This window comes from Heteronotia binoei, chromosome 17, assembly GCF_032191835.1.
Source record: "Heteronotia binoei isolate CCM8104 ecotype False Entrance Well chromosome 17, APGP_CSIRO_Hbin_v1, whole genome shotgun sequence".
NCBI classification, from domain to species: domain Eukaryota; kingdom Metazoa; phylum Chordata; class Lepidosauria; order Squamata; family Gekkonidae; genus Heteronotia; species Heteronotia binoei.
In genome coordinates, this window is record NC_083239.1 from 30221979 (window position 1) to 30233274 (window position 11296).

The following is an 11296-nucleotide window of genomic DNA, read 5'->3' on the forward strand; positions in this document are numbered from 1 at the left end:
GGGCCTCAATGTACATTACTTTGCACTTGCCCATGTTGAAGCTCATTTGCCACATTGATGCCCGCTCACCCAGCCTTGACAGATCCCTCTGGAGAGCCTCACAGTCATCCTTGGTTTTCGCTACCCTGAAATAACTTAAGGTCACCCACAGACTTAGCCACTTCACTGCTTACTCTCAACTCCAAACCATTAATGAATTGTTCAAAAGCACCAGACCTACCAAGCCCTGCTTATTACCACACTACTTACCAGCTGCCCATTCATACTCACTCTCTGTATCCTATTAATTACCCACTTTCTAACCCACAAGAGGACTTGTCCCCTTATCCCATGACTGCTGAGTTTACTCAAGAGCCTTTGATGACCCTTTTCCAGCAGGACTGAAGAGCTGTGGGGTGCCCTCCACATATCTGAAACAAACCAAAAAAGCAGGATGGCACACATGTAATGCTTTCTCACTACATGGATCCCTGCCTGAGCCCCCACCCCCCACCCCTACACTGTAGATCCCCACCTGAGTCCCCCTCCGCACTGTTATTCAACTCCACCTTCCAAATTCATTTACGCAGCCAGCAGCATTTGATCCACCGATTTCAAAGCCAAGAGGGGAGGCTGATTGTTCCAGTTAAAGAGACGCTTTGAAAAAGGACCTCTGTAGCTGCCAGGTGTGAAATGGCTGTACTAAACAGTTCCTAAGGTCCAGCTCACACAATCTGAGGTAGGGATGAAGTGCGATGAAGTTCTGAAGCCATGGGCTAGACTCTGCCTCTTCAGACTGCAGGTGGTGAAATCCCATTTTCGTAAACTGAGAGCCAGCTTGGTGTAGTGGTTAAGAGTAGGGGACTCTAATATGGACAACCAGGTTTAATTCCCAACTCTTTGCATTTTAAAAACTCCAGACAGATTCAAACTGACCACAGGAAGGAGAAAGATTCTCACTCCCTTTTTCAGCTCCATGGGCCACAACTGAAAAAGCCTTGTCATTCAGAGAGACTCATGACACATGTAATGCTGTTGCATTCTCCCCTCTCCCCCCACCCCCAGCTTGCAGAGAATGTAGCAGCTCCATGACCACACATGTTCAGCCCCACCATTCATTTCAACAAGTTCTGCTTTAAAGGTAACCGCAGCATGAGGTAAGGAGCCATGGCATGGATCAAAGCATATTCCTCTAACCCAGGGGTCCTCAAACTACGGCCTGCGGGCCAGATGCAGCCCGCTGAGGACGTTTATGCGGCCCGCTGGGTTATGGCAAAATCAGACCGGAAGTGACGTTCGACCTAAACTCGCGTTAGCAACGCACACTTCCGGCGGAGACAGAGTGTGAGGTGATACCGAGGTGAGGTGAGTTCCCAGGCCGGGGTGTGTGGTGTGGGGAAGGGAGAGAGATGCAGAAGACGGAGAACTGATGGCCCGCAGCCTTGTACAGTAACAGCAGTCCGGCCCTCCAACAGTCTGAGGGACAGTGAACTGGCCCCCTATTTAAAAAGTTTGAGGACCCCTGCTCTAACCTGCTAGGCACCAGGAGGGGACAGGGAAAAGCCCTGGAAAAGCCTGAAGCAAACATATTTCAAGCTGTCAGTAACTCTTTTCCCATGCACCAATCACCACAGGCAGGACCTGATGCTCAGCATTATAAATTACCCTGACCTGGATGACCCAGGCTAGCCTGATCTCATCAGCTAAGCAGAGCTAGCCCTTGTTAGTATTTGGATGGGAGGCCTCCAAAGAAATCCAGGGTCACTAGGCAGAGGCAGGCAATGGCAAGCCATCCTTGAACATCTCTTGCCTTGAAAAACCTACAAGGTCTCCATATGGGGTGTTTTTACATTCAATTTGATCCAGAGTTTAGAGTTTTCACATCGCCTGCCACCATTCCGCTTTAATTATTTTCCTTTTACTTTTGTGAATTTGTTGCACTCATTTTGCATAGCCAAACTTCTATATTTCCTGCTGAAAGCATTTCAGTTTGGGGGGGGGGGTCTCTGATCAGAGGGCAGACGGAATACCAGTGCTTAGTTAAATGTATACCATTGCTTGGAAATGATGTCAATACTGCAAAAACACATTTAAATTACAAGATGAGCCAAGCAATGATATGTAAAAATTTCAAGTGCTGTCAGTTCTCATGCAGATTACTGCACCTTGTGGCTTTTGGAGGAGTCTTTTAAAACGCATGAAAATTTCTACAATACAAGTTTGAAACGCTTGTAGAGAAATGACCGGATCAAAACCGGTTTTGAGAAAAACATTACAGCAGCAGCACCAGAATGCATCTCACCGAAACAAATGTAGATGCTTTGGGCAGCAATGATGCAAAACACTTGTGTGAACATTAGGTAATGTAAAAGGTGAGTTTCCAATGCGGTGATAGAGAGTCACAAACTGTCAGTGCAAAAACATCCCATAAGTCTGCTGCAACTTGATGGCACTTCCCACCACCACCATTAGAAAGCACCCAGAAACAGACTGGGGGATTAGGGCTGCAGTCTTAAGGACACTTTCCTGGGAGTAAAAGTCTCACTTGAATAAAAGAGAACTTAATTCTGAACACACCTGCTTATGACTGCTCTCTAGGTCTGGCTCTCGCACAGTCAAGTGTTTGTTCTGCAAAAAAATAATAATTCTGTTGTCAAAAAAATTTTAAGAGCAAAGAGCCATTTTCTATGTAAAAGCAAGGCTTTTTTAAAAGCAGGAACGCAGTTCCTGCTGGCTTGGTGTCAGGGAGTGTGGTCTAATATGCTAATGAGTTCCTGCTGGGCTTTTTCTACAAAAAGAAGCCCTGTGTAAAAGGAGTAAAGTCAAATGTACCCAAATCGTATGGACTTTGCACAAGGATGGTACAGTGGACATTGGGGGTTAGCTGAGGGCCAAAGTCCGTGTTACGTGGAAAAGGGATGTGAACATTAAGGGAAAAGAGAGAGAAGCAAAGCAGACATCCTTCTATCCCAGGTTCACCTAACAGCCTACTCTCCAAGTATGAACATGTGTAGCTGCCTCATACCGAGTCAGACCACTTGTCTCTTCAGGTCACTATTGTCTACTCATCCTGACTTGGATGGCCCAGGCTAGCCCAATTTCATCATGAAGCTAAACAGGTTTGACCCTGGTCAGTATTTGGAAGGAAGGCCACCAAGGAATTCCAGGGTTGTAACGCGGAGGCAGGCGACGGCTAAACCGTCTCTGAATGTCTCTTCCCCAGGGGGTTGCCCTTGACAGCAAATAAAATTGTCTACTCTGGCTGGCAGCGCCATCTCCAGGGCTTCAAGCTGAAGCCTTTCACTCAACTGCTACCTGATCCTTTTAAGTGGAGATGCCAGGATTTGAGCCCGGAAGCTCCTGCATACAAAGCAGATGCTCTGCCTCTGAGCCACACCTCCTCCTTTTTCTGTATTTTCATCAACACTTGTATAGATGATTTTAAGTTGGTGTATGCTGCTGTGCAACCGAACACCAACCAACAATTGCTGCTTCAGGCCCTCATCAGGATGGCTCAGGCTAGCCCAGTCTTGTCAGATCTCAGAAGCTAAGCTGGTCAGTAGGCCCTAGTAAGTATTTGGGTGGGAGACCACCAAGAAAGTCCAAAGCTGCTCCTCTGAAGCAGGCAATGGAAAACCACCTCTGTTCACCTCTTGCCTTGAAAACTTAATGGGGGTCACCATAAACTGGCTGCAACTTGACAGCATTCTCCACTACCAAGCTGTTTTGACAGTCGGGTGTTTTTTTCTTTCCAAAAACCAGATTGAAAACAAAACTGAGTTAATTAATAAGTCACCATGGGTTATTTGTTTTGGAGCCCCAGTGCTTTGGGAAGGGTTATCCCCCTTTCCTCTGCATTGTTTCCCTGATAGAAGAAACTCTTTACTAAGCTGTTATCAGCAGCTGTAGAGGAAGAAAGACCAGTTCTTTTCTCCTGTCCATCTTTCTCATTCTGTTGTGGCTAATAGCAGCTCAAGAGGGGTTTTTTTTTGGGGGGGGGGGTTGATGTCCACAGAAGGGAACACTTAAATGTCTCCTTTCCCTCAGCATCACAGGGCTGATCCAAATTCTGCCCATCTCTGTTGCTGTTTTTCACCAACAACTAAAACGAGTTTGTACCTTTTGAAGATCGTGGATTTGGAAGTGTACCCCTGATTAGTACCACACTGCTAATCGCAGATCTCCCATGCAACATGCAATGAGACCCTTAAAGTGGTTAAGTAGAATATACTGGGGAGCAGGTGATCTCTGAGGTATTACTGGCTTTATCGGATAAGAAGGCTTGCTTACTGGAAAGGATGATTCCTGTCATTTGTGGAGTCTGGGCAATGCATTTCTAGAGAAACAGATGTTTTCTGGAGAAAATGGCCTGCTCAAAAACCGGGCTTCTGCTGTTCTGTAAAACAAGAAGCAAAAGCAAATAAACAAAGAAAGAGAGCAGAGTTCCATCATAACTCTTTTTAAAAGTCTTGTGTGCTCTTTGACATTGTAACAGGGCACTGCTGCCCTCTGGTGCCTGACTGAAGCCTCTAAAAATGAAGTTTTATTTTCCCTACCTTTCAATCACTGACATTGCAAAGGTGAACTGGAGGCTAAGAAGATTTTATCCCAGCATTATGCAGACTAAAGTCCTCTTCCATTCCACTCCCAGCATCTGATGGAGTGGGTGCCAGCCCATGAATGCTTATGCTGAAATAAAATCTGGTAATTCTTTAAGGTGTCAAGACTCCTGGGTATTTAAGGTGTCAAGACTCCTGCTTTGATAGGTTCACGTGGCAACCTCTGCTTTGCAAAGGCCATTCTGCTGTGCCACTAAGGGTCAAACCACAGGTGATATGGTAGATTCCATCTTGACTGTTCCTACATTATGTGTGTGTGCTTTTAAAAAAAAACAACTCTTGTGCTAGCACAGCAGGAAGAGAAGTGCTGGTTTTCCATTTACTGATTATTATTTTTTACAAAAAACATTCCAGATATGATCTTCCATGATTCTCCACCTGCAGTCTGAAATCCACCTGCAGTTCTTGTTCCTCCCATGCGCGAAGCTGGCGTAAGAGCCATACAGGCTCAGAGAGCCAGTGTGGTGTTGTGGTTAAGGGTGTTTGGCTATGATCTGGGAGATCCAAGGTCCAATCTCCTCCTTGCCACAGAACGTCATTGGATGACCTTGGGCCAGTCACACTCTCTCGGCCTAACCTACCTCGCAGGGTTGTTGTGAAGATAAAATGGAGAGGAGGAGAAGGATGCAAGCCGCTTTGGTGCCCCGTTGGAGAGAAAGGTGCGATATAATGAGTTAATGAGTAGGATAATCAAATCAATAATACCTGCCATGGGATGCTTACAGCAGCATGTTTTCTGGCTAACGGAAAGAGGCCTGCAGGGAAAGTCACTGAGGATAGAAAGCCCTCAGCTGCAATGTGCATGTGGTCGTTATTTACACACATACACAAGCATACACGCGCACACACACACACCCCTCACAATTCCCCTGCCCTTCATTAGCACCACTGCTTCCTCCTGCTGCTGCTAGCATTCAGCCACAGTTTCCTCTTTTTTATACGCATATACATGCATCTTTTAGACAGCCTCAAAAAACAAACCTGTACAACCCTCCCCACCCCCAACACAGCTACGTTTCTGAAACAGTGAGAAAGCCACAAGCAGACTTGAAGGACATGCCGCCCACTGCTCAGCCTTGAAACCCCAAGGATCAAGAGTCAAGGGTCAGGCAGTCCTCTCCTTTTCTTTCCCAACCCAAATAAGAACATCTGTTGCTTTAGCCTTCATCACAGTGACCTTGACTGCCTGTGCAGGTGTGACTCAGGGATCCAGTAAATGGCATTTGATTATCAGATCAAAAATTAAACACTGACTTGGTTAGCATAATCCATCATAATCCAGTACAATGGGTAAAATATGGCTGCCAAGTAAAAATGTTAGGCTATAAGATGTACAGTAAAATACTGAGTACATTTTACAGAAAGCACATTTCTAACTGTGTCCATTCCTACAAATTTTGAGGGGGGAAAAACCACATTTCTCCCAGCTTTCAAAAAGAAAAAGAAAAAACAAGACCTTCAAACTTTACAATTTGTAACTTTAACTTCAAAATGTCTAATATCTGATTTTGAAAGGAATCTTTGGAGTTGAAAATGCAAGCCTTTTCAATAAAATATTGCCATTTGCCCACAATTTAGACACACATGAAAAGCTGAAATCTATCCTGAATAGGAACAATCAGAAATCAAAACTCCATTCCAAAATTTGAAACCCACATTATTATTGTTGTTTAGATGGTGCTTAGAGCTTTATCATAAAAAAATGTTTTTCATTTGATATTTTTAAAAGGACTTTTATAATTTCTCTTAGTCCCAATTATACAGGATGTCACTGCACAATAGAAATTATCTACAATATGAAAACTGAAAGCTGTTCATTCTATTTGCTTATCATGCCAAACTAATGTTCCTTTGAATGGAGGATGGCAAGCTTCCTAAGATGGGAGCTGTCTTGCTATGGGCTCAGAGGGGGGTGGGTGTACAAAGGCATCCAGAGACAATGCTATTTCTTCGAAATCAGACGACAATACAGTCAAAAATTATCAAGGCTGAACATTTGCACAAGAAAGCAGGCTCGTCTCACAAGGCCTTTCTGATTGTCATCTCATCAAATCTCTCACTATAGAAAAAGGGAAAGGAACAAAAAGATCCTTTTTGCCCCCCTCCCCTCTTTCGCAATGGCAACATCATTAGCCTGGAGGAAAGGGAGAGGATGTGGAATCTCATCAACGATGTACAAGGCTGAAATGAAACCCTTTCTGAAGTGGGGTCCTCCGGGAATAGTCATCAAACTCCAATGGCATTTTCATTATACTTGGAATCTGTTGCAGTGATTTTAAACATCGAGTTTATGATAAACAGCATTTTCGGGCAAATGATACTTAGGGAAGTATTTGTATTGTATGTGTGCCCTGGTCATTGGCCACTTTTAGGAATATCACAGGAACTTAGAAAGCCAGACCAATGCAGTGGTTAAACTGTTGGACTAGGATCTGGAAAGCCCAGGTTTAAATCCCTGCTCCACCACGGAATCTCACTGGGTGACCTTGGGCCAGTCACGCACTCTCAGCCTAACCTACCACACCAGGATGTTGTAAAGATAAAACAGGAGAGATCGAAGTCCCTTTGGGTCCCCACTGGGGAGAAAGGTGGGATATAAATAAAGCAAATCAGTAAATATTTATTAAAACAGATGCACCATCAGCAATCCACCTTTGCAATCCCATAACTCCCATTTTTTCTTGTTCTTCATCACTTGGACTGTTTCACTCTTACCTAAAGCAGAACGGCCTTTTGTCAGAAAGTGTTACTTGTTCCTTTGTGACAAGCAGGTCTTTCTTTCTGCTGGAGCCCACAGGAGCAAAGTTCCACCTGGGCTTGCCAGGCCTCCGGTTGGCCCGACCCGCCATGCAGCAGCCACTTTCTTCCAAGCCAGGCAGTGTGGCCTTATATGCAAATGAGCTCCTGCTGGGCTTTTTCTACACAAAAGCACTGGTGACAAGGATATCTTATTCCCTTTCCACTGTCTCATTTCCACTCCATATAAATAAACTCTGCAGTGGAACCTAGAACTGAGTATTCCAAACTGCACTAAAAGCCATTAAATCTGCCTGTGTAGACTTGCAACTAATACAGCTTATCTATCATATAACTCTCTTGCAAGTGTACTGGCACCCTACTAAATTTTATCACATTGGTCTTGCTGAGAATGATTTCTGTTGACGCTGTCGGAAGCCTGGAGCTAACCTCTTTCACATGTTTTGGAATTGCTCTAAAATTGCACATTTCTGGCAGGAGGTTATATCCAGGATCAATCGCACACTACCTGTTAATTTAGACTTCAAGGTCAATAATCGAATCCTGAGATATACACCAGTTCTAAAGGCACTCTTGAAATACCACATATTCTGGATCCAAAAGGCAGCTTTAGTTGCTAAGTGAGTCATTTTAGACTACTGGAAATCTCAGGTATCTCCCACTATAGATCTCTGGGTCAATGATATGCTAGACATTTGTACAAACGAGAGAATAACATATAACAGGCACGAAGCTCCCAGAGCTTTCACCTCCATTTGGCATGAATTCTTGTACCTATTTGAGCAATCATATCTCCTCACCTTTATTCCCTACTTAATTGGGCCATAATGTTGCACCTCACTTTCCTAATTCCTGCCCTACTTTCTCTCTCTCTCTCTCTCTCCCTCTCTCTCTCTCTCTTCTTGTCTGCTAATAGGACACATTAGGGGAGAGGAATGGGGTGGGCTATATGGTACTTGCTTGCTATGTTAACTTTGTGTGAAAAAAATAAAAATCTTAATTAAAAAACAACCTCTAGCTCCACTGCGCTTAACACCGCTACATGTGCTTTCAACAGTGAATAGCTTATAAACTGTCAGCAAGTAAGAACTCATGGTTTGACATATTTCTGGTTATCATATGCCTCTTTTTAATAAATAAATGTCTTCTTTTTAAGGACAGATATTTAAGTATAATTAGGGTTGCCAGCTCTGGATTGGGAAATACCTGGAGATTTTGGCAGTGGAAATTGAGGAAGGTGGGGTTTGGGAAAGAAGGGCTTCAGTGCCGCAAAGTCCGCCTTTCAAAGTGGCCATGTTCTCCAGGTGAACTGAACTCTGTTGCCTGGAGATCAGTTGTAATTCCAGGTCTCCAGCCATCACCTGGAGGTTGCCAACCGTAGGTATAATGCACACATCTATTCTTTGATTGTAGGAACAGCACCAAGCATAGATGTTTTCCAAATAAAATAGATATGTACAGTATGTCACAGAAGTGAGTACACCCCCTCACATTTTGTAAATATTTAAGTATATCTTTTCATGTGACAACACTGAAAAAATGACACTTGGCTACAATGTAAAGTAGTGAGTCCTACAGCTTGTATAACAGTGCAAATGTGCTGTCCCCTCAAAATTACCCAACACACAGCCATTAATGTCTAAACTGCTGGCAACAAAAGTGAGTACACCCCTAAGTGATAATGTCCAAATGGGGCCCAGAGTGTCAATATCTGGTGTGGCCACCATTATTTTCCAGCACTGCCTTAACCCTCTTGGGCATAGAGTTCATCAGAGCTTCACAGGTTGCCACTGGAGTCCTCTTCCACTCCTCCATGACGACGTCACGTAGCTGGGGGGATGTTAGAGACCTTGCGCACCTCCACCTTCCGTTTCAGGATGCCCTACAAATGTTCAATAGGGTTTAGGTCTGGAGACATGCTTGGCCAGTCCATCACCTTTACCCTCAGCTTCTTTAGCAAGGCAGTGGTCGTTTTGGAGGTGTGTTTGGGGTCGTTATCATGTTGGAATACTGCCCTGCGGCCCAGTCTTCGAACGGAGGGGATCATGCTCTGCTTCAGTATGTCACAGTACACGTTGGCATTCATGGTTCCCTCAATGAACTGTAGCTCCCCAGTGCCGGCAGCACTCATGCAGCCCCAGACCATGACATTCCCACCACCATGCTTGACTGTAGGCAAGACACACTTGTCTTTGTACTCCTCACCTGGTTGTTGCCACACACGCTTGACACCATCTGAACCAAATAAGTTTATCTTGGTCTCATTGGACCACAAGGCATGGTTCCAGAAATCCATGTCCTTAGTCTGCTTGTTTGCAGCAAGCCGTTTGCAGGCTTTCTTGTGCATCATCTTTAGAAGAGGCTTCCTTCTGGGACAACAGCCCTGCAGACCAATTTGATGCAGTGCGTGGCATATGGCCTGAGCACTGACAGGCTGACCCCCCCACCCCTTCAACCTCTGTAGCAATGCTGGCAGCACTCATTCATCTATTTCCCAAAGCCAACCTCTGGATATGACGCTGAGCACTGGCACTCAACTTCTTTGGTCGACCATGGCGAGGCCTGTTCTGAGTGGATTGTGTCCTGTTAAACCGCTGTATGGTCTTGGCCACCATGCTGCAGCTCAGTTTCAGGGTCTTGGCAATCTTCTTATAGCCTAGGCCATCTTTATATAGAGCAACAATTCGTTTTTTTCAGATCCTCAGAGAGTTCATTGCCATGAGGTGCCATGTGGCACTTCCAGTGACCATTATGAGGGAGTGAGAGCGATAACCTGCTCCCCCTTCACACCTGATACCTTGTACCACTAATGAGTCACATGACACCAGGGAAAGAAAACGGCTACTTAGGCCCCATTTGGACATTATCATTATCAAATCCAATATGAACCAATGCCCCTAACCCAACTTTTGTTATTATATCCCACATTTTCAGATCATCCAATATAATCTGAGATCCAGTGTGGTGTAGTGATAAGTGTGTTGGGCTAGGATCTGGGAGTCCCAGGTTTAAATCCCCACTACATCACGGAAGCTTGCTGGGCCAGTCACATACTGGGTCCAAATCATCATCATCATACTCTCAGCCTAGCCTACCTCACAGGGTGGTTGTGAGGATAAAATGGAAAGCAGGAACAACATAAACTGCTTTGGTCCCCACTGAGGAGAAAGGCAGAATATAAATGAAGCAAATAAAACTCTAAAGTCATAATACAGAAAGCTGGCATCCCAATTTTTTTAAAAAATCCTTCCAAAATTAAAATGGAAATCCTAAATGCTGAGCTGATGAGAAACAAATGAGAAGGTAATACTTGGTATTCAGTCTCAATCTTGTTAAGATTGACATGTCTATATATTTTATCCCACCCTCAAGAGGCGCCCAGAGATGCTTATATGTATCTCCTTTACCCTGGGACGGTCATCTTCTCTCAGCCTAACTTACCTCAGAGAAGATGTGGGGAAAAGGTGATGGGAGCCACTTGTGCTTCTTGGAGGGTTGAGGGAGAAAAATGCTATGTCTCCTCCCTCCTCTTTTTTGTTTTTGCAACTTACAATTTTAAAAAAAAAACATTCTGTTGAATTGCCTTATTTTTGTTCAGATATTATTTGTTGTCCTTCATGAAGACTGTTAACTTATTCATTTTAATTATCGTTGTTCCTTTTGTTGCTGTATACTTTAGTAAATGGTGATTTCATATAATTCTACTCATACACAATTCCTTTTGTTGTAGTATTGATGTGCTATCAGTGCTGCTTTTTATTTGTTTGCAGTTGTAATATGTTTTAAAGTATTAATAAAGTTTTTGAAACTGGGAGTGGGGGGGAATGAAGACAGATCCAGGTGGACAGCCCTGTTAGTCTGAAGCAGCAGAATAATTTTTGATTCCAGTGGCACCTTTAAGACCGACAAAAGTTTATTAAAGGTATGAGCTTTTGTGTGCA